Below are 18,180 nucleotides of genomic sequence, written 5' to 3' on the forward strand. Positions count from 1 at the left end.
GATCCAGATCGGGATCGGGGCGACCACGCCCTCGCGCCCCGCCGCTGGCACCCAGCCCTACCGCCGCGCCCGACCCGTCATCCGTCGCCCGGAGATACCCCCCCTCACCGGACGCCTCGTAGCTTCTCCCTCGTTCCCCCGACGCCTCTCCCTCATCGGCCGACGCCTGCTCACGCCGCGCCCGTCACTCGTCACCGACCGTCGCCCAGACGCCCTCGTCGCCGTCCTGCTCCTCGACCCCCCGCTTCCCGTACCCCTACGCTCCCTTGGTGAGGGCCACACCCTCTCCTCTCTTCCCTCTCCCATGCACGCTATGGTGCCATCCCCGACCATGCTCCCCGCGCCCTTCCCGTCGTCTGCTCGTGCATGTCGTGGGCCGCAACCATACGCTGCCATGGAACTGAGGCTGTTCCCTCGCGCCGCCTGCGTTCGCGCCTCACTCGCCCCGCTCGTCGGACGCGCTCCGGTACTGTGCCGCTCCTCACGCTGCTTGCAGGCCATGGCCGTGCCCCGGCCTGCAGCCACCCGCTCCTACTGGACGCGCTGCGGCCTACAGCTGCTGCTCACCCTGTGCCTCCCTTCACTCTCCCTCGCTCCCCTGCCTTTCCTGCTGCTCTGCCGAGCGTTGCCGCTCCCCGCTGCCCGCGTGCGGCCTCGACTAGCGCCTCGCCTGGCTTCGCTGCAGCCGCACCGAGGCTGCCTTGGATGCTCGCCGCCGCACGAACCGCCCCTTACCTCGCCCACCGGCCACCGCGACTATAGCCCGTCCCCTGTCCGGCATCGTGGCCGCCGGCGCCCAAGCCCGCTGGCCGCACTCGCGACCAGCCCCGCGCGATCTGCCCATTCAGGCGACGTCCGATGCCCGTCGCGCTGGTTCGGGCGCCCATTAACCCAAACGGCTAAGGCTCTGGCCCAATGACGGCCCGGGGCCCAGCCCCAGAATGTTTTTAAAATCAATATAAATAAACAATAATTAAAATAATTAATTAAATTAATTAATTAATTAACTTAATTAATCACGTTTAGTTAAACTAATTAAACTTGATTAACCTAAATATCTAATTAAACTAACTAATCTGTTAGTTAGGGTGATGTGTCAATGACAAATGGACCCACACGTCAGCTTGACCCAGTCAACACCTCTGCTGACTGCTGATGTCATGCTGACGTCATGCTGACGTCAGCAAACACTATTCGGGATAACGTTGAATTAAATTAATTAAATAAATGCAAAAAAATAATTTAAATCTTTTAACATTAATATAAAATAAACCAAAACTCGGATGGAAAAACTTTGTACATGAAAGTTGCTCCGAACGACAAGATGAATCCGGATACACCGTCCGTTCGTCCGCCACGCATCCCTAGCATAGCGAACACGCAACTTTCCCCCTCCAGTTCATCTGTCCGAACACGCGAAACACCGGGGATATTTTCCCGGATGTTTTCCCCCTTTACCGGTTCCCCCTCATACTGCGTTACGGCACCCCTAGCACCGCTACTTCTCTTGTCATGCATCATTATGCATCTGTTTGCATTATATTCATTGTTTCTTCCCCCTCTTCTCTCCGATAGACTACGAGACTGACGCTGCTGCTACCCAGTATGACTACGGTGTTGACGACCCTTCTCTCTTGCCAGAGCAACTAGGCAAGCCACCCCTTGATCACCAGATATCGCCTACTCTTCTCTCTACTGCTTGCATTAGAGTAGTGTAGCATGTTACTGCTTTCCGTTAATCCTATTCTGATTCATAGCCTGTCATTGTTGCTACACCTGTTGATACCTTACCTGCAATCCTACATGCTTAGTATAGGATGCTAGTTTATCATTAGTGGCCCTATGTTCTTGTCCGTCTGCCATGCTATACTATCGGGCCATGATCACTCGGTAGGTGATCACGGGTATATAATTATACTGTTACATTACTTATGACACTGTTCGGAGATGGGGGCTGAAGGGGCAGGTGTCTCCATCCAGGTAGTGGTGGGCCTGAGTTCCCGACGGCCCCCGACTGTTATTTGAGGCGGAGCGACAGGGTAGGTTGTGACCACCTAGGAGAGAGGTGGGCCTGGCCCTGGTCGGCGTTCGTGGTTATTTCAAAATAACACGTTTAACGAGATCTTGGTATTTGATCTGAGTCTGGCCACTGGCCTATACGCACTAACCATCTACGCAGGGACAGTTATGGGCACTCGACGTCGTGGTATCAGCCGAAGCCTTCGCGACGTCAGCGACCGAGCGGCACGCGCCGGGTTGGACCGCGTAACGCAACTTCCTTTGTAATGGAGGTTGCTAGGTCTACTCACCGGCCGCATACGCAAAGTGCAGGTGTGCAATGGGCGATGGGCCCAGACCCCTGCGCCATAGGATTTAGACCAGCGTGCTAACCTCTTTGTTGTGCCTAGGTAGGGCTACGACGTGTTGATCTTCTGAGGCCAGGCATGACCCAGAAAAGTGTGTCCGGCCAAAGGGGATTGAGCGTGTTGGGTTATGTGGTGCACCCCTGCAGGGAAGTTGATCTATTCGAATAGCCGTGTCCCTCGATAAAAGGACGACCCGAAGTTGTACCTTGACCTTATGACAACTATAACCGGATAATTAATAAAACACACCCTTACAAGTGCCAGATACAACCGGTGATCACTCTCTCACAGGGCGACGAGGGGAGGATCATCGTTTAGGATTATGCTATGCGATGATACTTGGTGAACTTACCATCTACTCGCTTCTCCTGCTGCAAGATGGAGGTTACCATAAGCGTAGTCTTCGAAAACTAGCTATCCCCCTCTTATTCCGGCATTCTGTAGTTCAGTCCACATATGATACCCTTAATCCATTTGATACCAATGCATATATATGTAGTGTAGCTCCTTGCTTGCGAGTACTTTGGATGAGTACTCACGGTTGCTTTGCTCCCTCTTTTCCCCCTTTCTATACCCGATTGCTGCGACCAGACGATGGATCCCAGGAGCCAGACGCCACCGTCGACGACGACTACTACTACTCGGGAGGTGCCTACTACTGTGTGTAGCCCGCTGACGACGACCAGGAGTAGTTTAGGAGGATCCCAGGCAGGAGGCCTACGCCTCTTTCGATCTGTATCCTAGTTTGTGCTATCCTTCTTAAGGCAAACTTGTTTAACTTATGTCTGTGCTCAGATATTGTTGCTTCCGCTGACTCGTCTATGATCGAGCTCTGTATTCGAGCCCTCGAGGCCCTTGGCTTGTCATATGATGCTTGTATCACTTATTTTATTTGTAGAGTTGTGTTGTGATATCTTCCCGTGAGTCCCTGATCTTGATCGTACACGTTTGCGTGTATGATTAGTGTACGGTCGAATTGGGGGCGTCACAGCGACCTAGGTGGTGATTCTGGCCATGGAGGGCCCTATGTAGATAGACAGGCTTCGTCAAGCTTCTTTCTTTCTAGTGTCTGTACTCAGACTATTTGCTTCCGCATGTGCTTGTATGCTTGTATGATTGTATGACTTGAGTGTCGGGTCATGTGACCCCTACCTGTATGAACATGTTATGTATGGCTCTCTGGAGCCTTTAAATAAAGTACTTGAGTTGTAGAGTTTTGTTGTGATGCCATGTTGTATTTACACATATCGAGCATATTGTGTGTATGATTGAAATGCTTGGTATGTGTGGGATCCGACAATCTAGTTGTTTATCCTTGGCAGCCTCTCTTGTGGGGAAATGTAGTCTAGTGCTCCTTGAGCCATAGTAGTCTGCTACAGCCCGGTTCACCGGAGTCCTACTAGCCCAGCACTACTGCTCAGGACACTTGACTGGCCGGCATGTGTTTCACTTCGTTCCCTATGTCTGTCCCTTCGGGGAAATGTCACGCGGTGACATCCGGAGTCCTGCCTAGCCTGCTATAGCCCGGGTTCCCCGGAGTCCTATTAGCCCAGTTGTCGGTGTTAAAACCGGCGGATCTCGGGTAGGGGGTCCCGAACTGTGTGTCTAAGGTGGATGGTAACAGGAGGCAGGGGACATAATGTTTTACCCAGGTTCGGGCCCTCTTGATGGAGGTAAAACCCTACGTCCTGCTTGATTAATATTGATGATATTGGTAGTACAAGAGTAGATCTACCACGAGATCAGAGAGGCTAAACCCTAGAAGCTAGCCTATGGTATGATTGTATGTTCTATATGATCTATTGACTAGCCTGGCCTCGGTTTATATAATGCACCAGAGGCCTAGGATAACAAGAGTCCTAGCCGAATACGCCGGTGGGGAGAAGTCCTTGTCTTGATCGCCAAGTCTTGTGGAATCTTCCTTGTATGTGGCAGCTATCCGAACTGGCCCATGAGTATACGACCATGGGGGTCCTCGGCCCAATCTAACAGATCGGGAGATGATGTGGTGAGTACCCCCTAGTCCAGGGCACCGTCAGTAGCCCCTTGAACCGGTCTTCAAGTTAGGGACGCTCTTCGATTCTTCCGAACTATTCTTCATCTTCGGTTGTCGGTCTTGAAAACTGGTTCGACAAATCTTCTCATCTTCGATCTTGAGGATCGCCGAAATGCATTCGGTGAGTTTACACGTCGGGTATCCGAGGAGCCCCTATAAGTTTTCGGCCTTTATCAATGCCTTGTTATTTTTATGCCACACCTCGGGTTTGAAATTGTTCCCGGGCGGCAGCGTCCTCTTGCGTCCGAGCTCCAACGCCGGACTGCATTCGAGGTATCTTTTGCAGCCGAGCACCAACACCGGACTGCATTCGAGGTATCTTTTGCAGCTGAGCACCAACGCTGGACCGCTTCCGAGCTCTAACGCCGGAATGTATCCGAGCTCCAACGCTGGACTATGTATCCGAGCTCCAACGCCAGACTGTATCCGAGCTCCAACGCCGGACTGTATCCGAGCTCCAACACCGGACTGTATCCGAGGTGTCGTAAATCACCTTGGTTCAAAGAAGTTTGAAGGAGTTTCGCCGAGCTTAATGCCGGAATTGCCCTATATGGAGACAACCACTAGCGCCCGAGCTTTATGCCGGACTGCTTCCGAGGTGGTGCACCACCCCGAATGTGTGCCAATTTTTGTCAACATTTTTTATTGGTGCAATTTATTCTCTGCCGAGATATATAGCCAATAGCCCTCAAGGTGGATATCAATCTAAAACCCGAGATGCACCTGAAGGATGACGTAAGACCGCTGATCCCAGTAGCCGCTGAGACTCAGGTTGATTTGCAAAATCAGCATGAGGATCAAGTCCTAGCTCGGCAGAATACTTCAGGACACTAAAAGCGGCGTGCTCAGTCCTCGAGACTCTGGTTGGGTGAGACCGACCAACCCGAGGATCAAAATCTCCTCGGAAACTATATTTCACATAAAAGTTTCTGCATTGGAGATGCAATGCAGTAGCCCCCGAGACACTGGTCGGGTGGCAATACCAGATCAGGGGATCGATGTGCCCCTTTCGTATTTGTAAATAATAAGCCAGAAGCCCAGTAGCCCCCGAGCCTTAATGCGGGCACGGGTGGCCGAATTAAGGATTGATATCCATAGTAAAATCACAAATTATGTGTAATGACTCTATGTATCCAAGTACTTTATGTCATTTAATGCTCGGATCCGCATTGTACAAAACTTTGTTGACCGACCATCGGCTTCCACCTCCTCGGCTAGTAGCCGGGGAGTGTTTGCCTTACTTTATAAAGCCTTTATGAGGGCAAAGATTTACGACAAACAAGGCAATCTGGCCATACAGTTTTATAAACAAAGGTACGCAGAGAGATATGTTATATTACTGTTTAACATAAGAAATGTCTTCCAAAGAAAATAGTCCCGCTATTGGTTCCTTTCTTTGGGTTGTCATGCTAAGCATGATCATGAAACCTCAGCTCCAATGTAAGAGCAAAATATCGAGGATTTAGTTTGGGAGGCCAGTTAATAGCCCCCGGTAGTGTTCGGCGACAGTCGAGGTCAAGCCGTAAACACTTCGGCCATTATTATGAATGGCTCGTCATTTAACACTGTCATCGCATCGCTGACCAGTTTATGCTTATTGTGACAGTCAGTTTTCGGCTTTCTCCACTAAGGTGCTTAACCATGTGAGCTGGAAGCACAATCGCAGTGGTTCTCCCTTTGCACACCTAACCGAACAAAGCGGAACGTAGGAGGCAAGCGTAGGAGCCGGGCAACCCAAATATTGACTGAAGACACAATTCGAAATTGATGCATATATAGCAATATCCGAGAATGTTTTTCCCGAATCTCTAAAGGTGTCTGGCGTTGCACTGCGAGACTTGTGTTGAAAACACACAAATAGTTTAAAGTGCCATAAGCTTGGAAAACCAAAAAAGTCAGTAAAACCTTGACGTCCGAACAAGATCAAGTGTTCGCTGCCAATCCAAAAATTGGCCTTAGCAAAAGAAGTGCTTCTGTCGTGCTTTAACATGATACTTCCTATCTCAAGACTTCAAGCGGGTCAGCCTACGGCTTCAACCTCCTATCCCGAGGGCGGAGTACTTCTCATTAGGCCAGTTTAGCAAACTAAACTCTAGCGGCTTTGAGAGAGAAATTAGGCTCCCCGGCTAGTGACCACACGCTCGTGTCGAAAAAAGGAGTGATAGATAATAATAATAGTAATAAAACTTTGCAATGACTAAGAAGAAGAACGACTCATATAAATATAAGAGCCCCCAAGTGACTTGGGTAAAAGAATGATTGCATGTACCGAAGTACTTATATCATATCTACGTTCAACCGAACTTTAAACGCGTCTTAACCGACTGTCGGCTTCTCCCTCTTCGGTCAAGGACCGAAAAGTGTTATGTACTCCATCTGTCGAGAATATGACGGTGTTTCCAATAACCAGGCAATCGGGCCATAAGGCTGTAACAGACAAAGCGCGCTCAGGGAACTTATGCTATATTACTGCGAAGTGTAAGAAGCATCTTCGAAGAAAATAGTACCCCCACCGATACCTTTCTTCGGTGCTCATTGTTATTATGACACTTGTGCAATAGATTTTTTGTACTCATGAGTTCCGTTATGTGCCGACCATCATTGAAAACTATAAGAGGGCTAGCTTTCGGCTTCACCCAGTCTGAGGTCCGGCTCGGATGACCCGATTGTGACAATCGCAGATGTGCTCCCTTTACTCCCTAGCCGAACAATCAGGAACGTAGGGGTAAACACAGGAGCGAGGCAACCCAGCTTGCAAATCGCTTAAGTCAATATGGTGCATATTGTGGCGTAATACACGAACAAGGAACGAAGCTGTACAAGTATAATCATATGCAAGAGGAAAAGCTTCATGAAGGAAGCCCCCAAATGAATTGGGTATTTGAATTTATGCATCACAAACAAAGTTTGGACAAGGAAATTTTTTACAAGCAACTTTTCTCCAAAAAAGTATAATGCTTGGTCGAACCGAACACAAGTTAAAAATTAAAGCTTTGAGCATGAAAGCGACTTAGCTAGTTAATGTGTTCGGTATTGATGACGCGGTCCGATCTTGATGCATGACAAGGTTCCATCCCCCAAGCCGGTCCCATGGTGGCGGAGCAGAGAGTTCGACACGCCGAAGTGGTGACATAGCACGGTCAATGCAGACTGGCAGAGTGACGCCGAAGTCCCCGGATCATTTTCCTGTGCACAAAAAATAGTGCAAATCATAAATAATAGTAATAATGATAATTAAAAAAAATCGTTGCATAATAAATAATTAATGCAAAGTGTGTAATAAAAGAAATATGGCCTGGCGCTGAAGTCAATGTCGATGCAGGGCGTCGGCGTGATGCGGTAAAGGCGTGGCAAAGCCTGAATTCGCAGGTCGGTCCGAGCTCCGGATGCGGCGTTCGCCAGACTATGTACGGAAACTGACTAAACCACCATGCGACTGTTGTTAATGCAGCCACCATTTGATAGACCTGTGTACATATGATGGACAAACCAGAGTAATAATTCCTTGGGAAAAATGAACCCAAACAAGCAAAAAATACTGGGATTAATAGCACCTGGTTTATTTGTTGTAGCAATCCAAAGGAAGGTGATTCAAAAAATTGGGACTCGATCAGCACACCCATTGCCTGATGGGCAATAAAACGACGGCATGGCAATGCTGGCAAAGGTTGTCTCGCCGAGGCAAAGCCCTCGGTCCAGCTAGCGTGACGGAGCTAGCCGGCTAGTGACACCGAAGTGTCCGGAGTAGGTTGATGAAGAGATGGCGAAGCTCCTGGTCCAGCCGAGATGTCAAAGCCTCGATGTCAGCCGATGAGTCGAAGTAGGTCGGCGTGATGGACACCAGCTTCAAGAAGCAATAGTGCGGCCCTGCCGATGCAGGTCGTGACTTGGTCGATGCCGGCTTGATGAAGCGACCATGCAGCGATGCCGGTATGCCCGCTCCATGTAATCCGTGGGGCGGCGATGTTGGTGATGATTTATCCTTCGCGATGCCGGACTCTTGTTCAGCTTGCCAAGATGATGATCCGAAGAAGTTGAGCTCGGCTCAACAAAGTGACGATGTGTCTAGCGCAGGTCGGCAGCCGTGGAGCAATATTGCCGGACTAGTTTGACACCAGCATGATGTGGAAGATCATGTTCAAAAGATCTTAAAGTTAGTGGGATGTGTTCGGGAACAAAACACAATACCCCATACAAAAATTCCTTCAAAAGGGATGTCCGAAATCTCGTTCATAAAAAAAGACGAACTCGGGTCGGATTCGTTTTCACGCAGAAAACAGATCCAGAAAGTGATGAACTAGTCGGAAGGTTCCTGGTGTTTGGACGGTCGGATCGAGCTAAAATTTTGAGAGGTGGTAGATATAGGAATTACGCAGCCGATCAACGGTTGGATCTTCCAAAGGACGTCCGAGCTAGAATCTGGACACCACGCCCTAAACTCATCCAGATTCCCGTCCAAATTTGACAGGGCTCCGGTATATCGTGGATTACCAGAGATTCCTCCCTTGGAACTCGACGAATTTTTCCAAGGTTGTTGTAGACTCAATTCCGCACAATTCCACCAAAGCAATCGTTAAAAATACACTTGAGGAGGCGGTGGCGGCGGACACAAGTTTGTTGTCCAGAAAACAACACGGTCGCCCGAGGGCAATGTTGATGTTGAGCCCCCGGGCTCCCTGGATGATTCCTCCATGATCTTGATAGAGATCAGAGTTGATGTTTATAAAGGCCCTCATCCGAACATGAAGATCGGAGGTAGGGTGTAGTCCTTGGTCAAACCAAGGTGACCAGTCGAGCTGGTGATGAATATGCCGAAGTCGCAGTTGATCTGCAGGCGAGCCATCAGCATTTTGCCGAACACATGGCGGAACTCTCAATGAAAGCACCAATGTCGGTGTCAAAACCGGCGGATCTCGGGTAGGGGGTCCGGAACCGTGCGTCTAAGGCAGATGGTAACAGGAGACAGGGGACACAATGTTTTACCCAGGTTCGGGCCCTCTTGATTGAGGTAAAACCCTACATCCTGCTTGATTAATATTGATGATATGGGCAGTACAAGAGTAGATCTACCACGAGATCAGAGAGGCTAAACCCTAGAAGCTAACCTATGGTATGATTGTATGTTCTATATGATCTACCGACTATCCCGGCCTCGGTTTATATAATGCACTAGAGGCCTAGGATAACAAGAGTCCTAGCCGAATACGCCGGTGGGGAGAAGTCCTTGTGTCACAACCCTAGAACTGCTTGTATTTAGTTGCATCTGAGATCATCTATGCATCATGTTTAAATTTCTGAAATTTGAATTGAGGATTGTTGAAACCTCAGAAAACTGATTAAAATAAGGGCAAGTACCCTTTAAATAGCATTCTGTGAATCCAAAATGCCCTAAAAATAGTTTTGTGAATTTTGGCAAGAGTTATATATCAAACCAAAATTCTAGAACATTTTTAAGGAATTATTTTGGCACTGAATTTAAATCATTATTGTATTTGAATTTGGAATTATATTCATAATATATGGGATATATTTTCAAATAACTTTGAAATGTTTTATGTGCTGTTGGAAAATTCCATCTAGCAACATAAAATTATTCAAAGGGTTTTGTCACTGTTTTGAAATTCTTTTGAATTTGAATCAATGGCAAAATGATTAAATAAATAGGAAAACAGAACAAAAACTAACAAAAACTAAAACAGAGCAGAAAACCCACCTGGGCCACTTACCTGGCATGGCCAGCTGGACGGCCCAGCCCACCAGCGCCACCGTCCTCAAGCTCCTGCCAGGAGGACGCGTGCGCGTGGTCGCCACGCGTAGGCATGCGCCGTGCCACCTTCACCTTGCCTGCGTGCCCCCTCGACGACCTGGACGACCCTGGAGTCGCCACGCACCCCCTGACCCCTCTCTCTGTCTCTCACCCGCGGCCTCTCCCCTCCCCTCTGCTCTCTCTCACGGCCGCCCGAACGAGCCGAAATGCGCCGCCGCAAAACACCGCGCCCATTGCCGTCCCCTTGCCCCGTGGACGTGTTCCCTTGTTCAGCCTCGATGCTGTGAAGCTCCATGCCACAACACATGTCCTCGGATGCCTGGAATCGCCACCTTGGAGCTCTTCACCGTCGCATCTGCTCGTTGGCTATCTTCGTCGATTCGCCGTCAACCGTCCGTCCCCGAGCTCGTCGACGACCCCGTCCGATGCGCTGTGAGCCCCCGGTTGTTCCCCCTCTTTTTCCCATGGTCGTTCCCGCACCCTAGCGCCTAGGCCGTGCTAGCCGAGCTCCGGCCGCCGCCCGTCTTGTCGCCGCCGTGGCCTGAGCTCGAACGGGTCGCGCCCGTACACCGCACCGAGCTCCTGGTGACCCCAGGAGGCTGCCCAGCGCTTCACTTTGCTCACCCGCACTCCACAACGCCATTCCGCCTAGGTCCGAACTCCGGCCACCGCCGCGAGCTCCATTCCGGCGAGCTCCGACCACCTCAGCCCCAGCTGCTGCCATGAGTGGATGCGGGAGAGCTCCAGCTCCCCGCGGGTGCCCTCCGCCGATCGTTTGGGCACCGGGAGAGTGAACCCGACGCCTCCGCCGTCTCTGGCTCCGCCGGCGACGAGCCGCGGGTCAACTCCGGCGAGTTGACCCGGGTTTGACCCCTGGTTGACTCTCCCCTGGGTCATTAACATGTGGGGCCAGCCCTTGCTAATTAACAAGGTTTAGGATTAGTTTAGCGTTAACAAACTCTGTTAATTAGACTATACACTGACACGCGGGACCCACTGTTAGGTTTGACCTGGACCGACCAGTTGACTTGCTGACGTGGTGCTGATGTCACCCTGACGTCATAAACCTTTTTCTGGAATTAAAATAAATCAGAAATGATTTATAAATTTCAGAAAATACCCCAAAATTCAAAAATTCATAGTAATTCAACCGTAACTCCAAATCAAACAAATTATATATGAAAAATTATCAGAAAAATTCAAGGAATCCATCCGTACCATTTTCATGCATGTTTGAGCAAGTTAACCTCAACTTTTATTCCAAAACATGATAATCCACTATTTGAATTCATAGATTGAATTTGAATTTGAACCTTGAGTTCAAATCAACCCAAACCTTTCTGCTACTAGTTGCATTAGCCCAATCAACAGCATATTGTCATGCCATGATCATGCATCATATTGTTGCATTGCATTGATTGTGTTTCCTCTCTGTTGCCGGTGTTTGTCCTCTCTCAGTAGATGACGTTCCGATAAATTGATCGATGACACTGATGAAGAACTATACTATCTTCGGAAGTGCCAGGCAAGCAAAACCCCCCTTGTTCATTCCGATACAATCCTACTCTCTCGCTCATGCTCTCTTTTACTGCATTAGGACAATAACGATTCAACTGTTACATGTTGCGGTAGTTGAACCCCTTTCCTCTGCATGACCTGTCATTGCCACAGTAAATAGATGAAACCCACTAGTATGAGTAGGAGTTGTTTGAGCCCTGATGTGCCTATTCATTCATGCTTGTTGTCATGCCTGCTACTGCTTAGAGTTGAGTCTGGTCTGATTCATCGGGAATGAATTAGAACGTGGTGAACATGTCCTACCGTTGAGAGCTAACTGTGTGAACACGATTTGGTAAAGGTAGCGGTGAGAGGCCATGTAGGAGTACATGGTGGGTTGTCTCATTGCAGCCGTCCTTAGGAACTGAGTTCTGTGTTTGTGATCCATGAACAGTTACTACCACACATTGGGCTCCGGGCGCTCCAAGCTCTCTCGACTTATTAATCAACTTGATCTCTGTCCAGGAGTTGCAACTAGTTTCTGGTGTTTGTAGGTAGTGTTAGTAGTCTACCAAGTGGCACCCGATACAGGTGGGCTTGGGACAGACTAGGCACAGTGGCACGGTGTACCAAGTGGCACCCGGATGGTGGGCTTGGGAACCCTGCACACATCGTTTGGGGCCGTGAGCGACACCCCGGCCGGATCTCCTTGCGGATGGAACCCGAATAGGCGATAAACCTGGACGAGAGACTTGTTGGTTAGTCAGGTCGTGGCCGACTCCCTCGCCCGGCTTCCGCTTGAAGGTTGCCGAGGTACATGACGTGTACAGGGCTATAAGTGGCGAGAGCGTGTGTGAAGAAGTACACCCCTGCAGGGTTATCATTATCTATTCGAATAGCCGGATTCCTCGGATATGGAAACTTGGACCCCTTGCATAGTTCATAGACAAGTGAAAGTGGATACTCTAAAATGCGCAAGATAAGTGTGAGTGCTATGGATGGCGTTCTCGCGAGGAGACGGGAGCGGATCCATAGTGGTGTATTGGTATGGTGAATTTGTGGACTCGTGTGTGCCACCTCAAAGAGTTACTTGCAGTCGTAGTTTAGGATAGCCACCGAGTCAAAGCTGGCTTGCTGCAGTTAAACTCCACCACCCCCTTTGTTGATACTAATGCATATGTAGATAATTCTGATGTAAGCCTTGCTGGGTACATTTGTACTCACGTTTGCTTATTTTATGTTTTGCAGAGAGACTTCAGTCTCGCTAGTAGTTCCACGTGGACTTCGACGTTTAGCTTGATACCTCAGCTACGATCTTGTGCCCTCGGCAGGATCTGGTAGATAGTCAGGCTTAGCCTTTTTCATTTGTAGATGTCTGTACTCAGACATGTTAAGCTTCCGCATGTGCTTTGACTTGTATGCTCTGAATGTTGGGTCATGAGACCATGTTTGTAATATCTCGCTCCTCGGAGCCTAATGAATAAATACTTTGAGTCGTAGAGTTATGTTGTGATGCCATGTTGTATTTACTCATATCGGGCATATTGTGTATATGATTGAAATGCTTGGTATGAGTGGGATCCGACTATCTAGTTGTTTATCCTTGGCAGCCTATCATATGGGGAAATGTAGTCTAGTGCTTCTGAGCGATAGTAGTCCGCTACAGCCCGGATCACCGAAGTCCTGCTAGCCCAGCACTACTGCTCAGAACACTTGACTGGCCGGCATGTGATTCACTTTGTTCCTGTGTCTGTCCATTCGGGGAAATGTCACGTGGTGACTACCGAAGTCCTGTTAGCCCAGTGCTATAGCCTGGATTCTCACGTTGATGACCGACATGCTCGATGTGATTCATGTATGCCTGTCCTCATGGGTTAGCGCCACTTTTGGTTCACGACTAGCCATGTCGGCCCGGGTTCTCTGTCATATGGATGCTAGCGACACTATCATATACGTGAGCCAAAAGGCGCAAATGGTCCCGGGCCAGGTATGGTGGCACCCGTGGGAGTACCGTGCATGAGGCCGCAAAGTGATATGATGTGTTACATGCTAGATCGATGTGGCTTAGGATCGGGGTCCCGACAGCGTTGGTATCAGAGCTTGACTGCCTGTAGGATTACCAAGCCAAACTGGTCGAAGTCGAGTCTAGAAATGCTTTAGTTATATAAGGGAATTGATTGTGGAAGGGAACGTAAGGCTCTTTTTACTCCTTATACCTCATGCCCTCTGATCTGAGTCGTCCTCTTCTTTTCTACGGGGATTAAGAACTAGGCCTTCTCATCTATCCATCAGGATGACGTGTTACTAATCCATAGACTTATAAGATTGTTGGATTCAAGCCTTGTTCAGTTTCTACTACTTTTAGTATGTTATCAGTTGAACAAGATCCTTGACACGGATGTCGGTAGAACCTTGATGAATATGGAAATGCTCAAGTTCTTGAGAGCACGCGCAAGCAAAATCATCCATTGCGTTGTCTCCAACAAGGTAGTCCACATCCTCCATCCTAGTCCGAGTATGCCATTTCTTCGAGCTCTTTCAAACGATCAATTGTAAATTGCCTTAGGCTGGTATAAAGAATTTCAATGATCTTTGTATAAAAAGTAATTCTTTTTGCTACTTAAGGGAACAGCTCAACGAGTCATTTTTTCCAAGGTGCCCCGTTATGGAATCATGGCAATTATTTCCTCGCCACCTTGACACCATCCACCATCTCTCTAAGCGTGGAATTGTTGCCCACCAAATCAAACTTTGTTGTTTGTTCTTCCATCCCTCTCGATGTGTTTTGTGTCTCAACTCGAGATGTTCCAACATCTCATTCCACGAGTTGATCTTGAGTGCTCGATCTTCGAGGAGATCGTTTCCTATAGAGTTTCTTTCTGTCGCCATTGGGTGGATGAAGATCTCGAAAGCAAAGACGTCAAGATCAACATGATGCAATGAAGCTACTTCTTCGAGAAGGGTAGTTGGATCGTGAAGATTGTATTAGTTTGTGTCCCCTCTGTCTTCTTACCTCACGACTTGAATCTCGAGACGAGATTCTTGTTTAGTGGGGGTGAGTTGTCACAACCCTAGAACTGCTTGTATTTAGTTGCATCTAAGATCATCTATGCATCATGTTTAAATTTCTGAAACTTGAATTGAGGATTGTTGAAACCTCAGAAAACTAATTAAAATAAGGGCAAGTACCCTTTAAATAGCATTCTGTGAATCCAAAATGCCCTAAAAATAGTTTTGTGAATTTTGGCAAGAGTTATATATCAAACCAAAATTCTGGAACATTTTTAAGGAATTATTTTGGCACTGAATTTAAATCATTATTGTATCTGAATTTGGAAATATATTCATAATATATGGGATATATTTTCAAATAACTTTGAAATTTTTTATCTGCTGTTGGAAAAGTCCATCTAGCAACATAAAATTATTCAAAGGGTTTTGTCACTGTTTTGAAATTCTTTTGAATTTGAATCAGTGGCAAAATGATTAAATAAATAGGAAAACAGAAAAAAACTAAAACAGAGCAGAAAACCCACCTGGGCCACTTACCTGGCGTGGCCAGCTGGATGGCCCAGCCCACCAGCGCCACCGTCCTCAAGCTCCTGCCAGGAGGACGCGCGTGCGTGGTCGCCGCGCGTAGGCACGCGCCGTGCCATCTCCACCTTGCCTGCATGCCCCCTCGACGGCCTGGACGACCCTGGAGTCGCCACACACCCCCTGACCTCTCTCTCTGTCTCTCACCCGCGGCCTCTCCCCTCCCCTCTGCTCTCTCTCACGGCCGCCCGAACGAGCCGGAATGCGCCGCCGCAAAACACCGCGCCCACTGCCGTCCCCTTGCCCCGTGGACGTGTTCCCTTGTTCAGCCTCGATGCTGTAAAGCTCCACGCCGCAACAGATGTCCTCGGATGCCTGGAATCGCCGCCTTCGAGCTCTTCACCATCGCATCTGCTCGTTGGCCGTCTTCGTCGATTCGCCGTCAACCGTCCGTCCCCGAGCTCGTCGACGACTCCGTCCGATGCGCTGTGAGCCCCCGGTTCTTCCCCCTCTTTTCCCATGGTCGTTCCCGCACCCTAGCGCCTAGGCCGTGCTAGCCGAGCTCTGGCCACCGCCCGTCTTGTCGCCGCCGTGGCCTGAGCTCGAACGGGTCGCGCCCGTACACCGCACCGAGCTCCTGGTGACCCCAGGAGGCTGCCCAGCGCTTCACTTTGCTCACCCGCGCTCCACAATGCCATTCCGCCTAGGTCCGAATTCCGGCCACCGCCGCGAGCTCCATTCCGGCGAGCTCCGACCACCTCAGCCCCAGCCGCTGCCATGAGTGGATGCGGGAGAGCTCCAGCTCCCCGCGGGTGCCCTCCGCCGATCGTTTGGGCACCGGGAGAGCGAACCCGACGCCTCCGCCGTCTCTGGCTCCGCCGGTGACGAGGCGCGGGTCAACTCCGGCGAGTTGATCCGGGTTTGACCCCTGGTTGACTCTCCCCTGGGTCATTAACATGTGGGGCTAGCCCCTGCTAATTACCAAGGTTTAGGATTAGTTTAGCGTTAACAAACTCTGTTAATTAGACTATACACTGACACGCGGGACGCACTGTTAGGTTTGACCTGGACCGACCAGTTGACTTGCTGACGTGGTGCTGATGTCACCCTGACGTCATAAACCTTTTTCTGGAATTAAAATAAATCAGAAATGATTTATAAATTTCAGAAAATACCCCAAACTTCAAAAATTCATAGTAATTCAACCGTAACTCCAAATCAAACAAATTATATATGAAAAATTATCAGAAAAATTCAAGGAATCCATGTGTACCATTTTCATGCATGTTTGAGCAAGTTAACCTCACTGTTTAGTCCAAAACATGGTAATGCACTATTTGAATTCATAGATTGAATTTGAATTTGAACCTTGAGTTCAAATCAACCCAAACCTTTCTGCTACTAGTTGCATTAGCCCAATCAACAACATATTGTCATGCCATGATCATGCATCATATTGTTGCATTGCATTGATTGTGTTTCCTCTCTGTTGCCGGTGTTTGTCCTCTCTCAGTAGATGACGTTCCGATAAATTGATCGATGACACCAATAAGAACTATACTATCTTCGGAAGTGCCAGGCAAGCAAAACCCCCCTTGTTCATTCCGATACAATCCTACTCTCTCGCTCATGCTCTCTTTTACTGCATTAGGACAATAACGATTCAACTGTTACATGCTGCGGTAGTTGAACCCCTTTCCTCTGCATGACCTGTCATTGCCACAGTAAATAGATGAAACCCACTAGTATGAGTAGGAGTTGTTTGAGCCCTGATGTGCCTACTCATTCATGCTTGTTGTCATGCCTGCTACTGCTTAGAGTTGAGTCTGGTCTGATTCATCGGGAATGAATTGGAACGTGGTGAACATGTCCTACCGTTGAGAGCTAAGTGTGTGAACACGATTTGGTAAAGGTAGCGGTGAGAGGCCATGTAGGAGTACATGGTGGGTTGTCTCATTGCAGCCGTCCTTAGGAACTGAGTTCTGTGTTTGTGATCCATGAACAGTTACTACCACACATTGGGCTCCGGGCGCTCCAAGCTCTCTCGACTTATTAATCAACTTGATCTCTGTCCAGGAGTTGCAACTAGTTTCTGGTGTTTGTAGGTAGTGTTAGTAGTCTACCAAGTGGCACCCGGTACAGGTGGGCTTGGGACAGACTAGGCATAGTGGCACGATGTACCAAGTGGCACCCGGATGGTGGGCTTGGGAACCTTGCACACATCGTTTGGGGCCGTGAGCGACACCCTGGCCGGATCTCCTTGCGGATGGAACCTGAATAGGCGATAAACCTGGACGAGAGACTTGTTGGTTAGTCAGGTCATGGCCGACTCCCTCGCCTGGCTTCCGCTTGAAGGTTGCCGAGGTACATAACGTGTACAGGGCTATAAGTGGCCAGAGCATGTGTGAAGAAGTACACCCCTGCAGGGTTATCATTATCTATTCGAATAGCCGGATTCCTCAGATATGGAAACTTGGACCCCTTGCATAGTTCATAGACAAGTGAAAGTGGATACTCTAAAATGCGCAAGATAAGTGTGAGTGCTATGGATGGCGTTCTCGCGAGGAGACGGGAGCGGATCCATAGTGGTGTATTGGTATGGTGAATTTGTGGACTCGTGTGTGCCACCTCAAAGAGTTACTTGCAGTCGTAGTTTAGGATAGCCACCGAGTCAAAGCTGGCTTGCTGCAGTTTAACTCCACCACCCCCTTTGTTCATACTAATGCATATGTAGATAGTTCTGATGTAAGCCTTGTTGGGTACATTTGTACTCACATTTGCTTATTTTATGTTTTGCAGAGAGACTTCAGTCTCGCTAGTAGTTCCACGTGGACTTCGACGTTTAGCTTGATACCTCAGCTATGATCTTGTGCCCTCGGCAGGATCTGGTAGATAGTCAGGCTTCTCAGCCTTTTTCATTTGTAGATGTCTGCACTCAGACATGTTAAGCTTCCGCATGT

Source organism: Triticum aestivum, chromosome 1A, assembly GCF_018294505.1.
Source record: "Triticum aestivum cultivar Chinese Spring chromosome 1A, IWGSC CS RefSeq v2.1, whole genome shotgun sequence".
NCBI classification, from domain to species: domain Eukaryota; kingdom Viridiplantae; phylum Streptophyta; class Magnoliopsida; order Poales; family Poaceae; genus Triticum; species Triticum aestivum.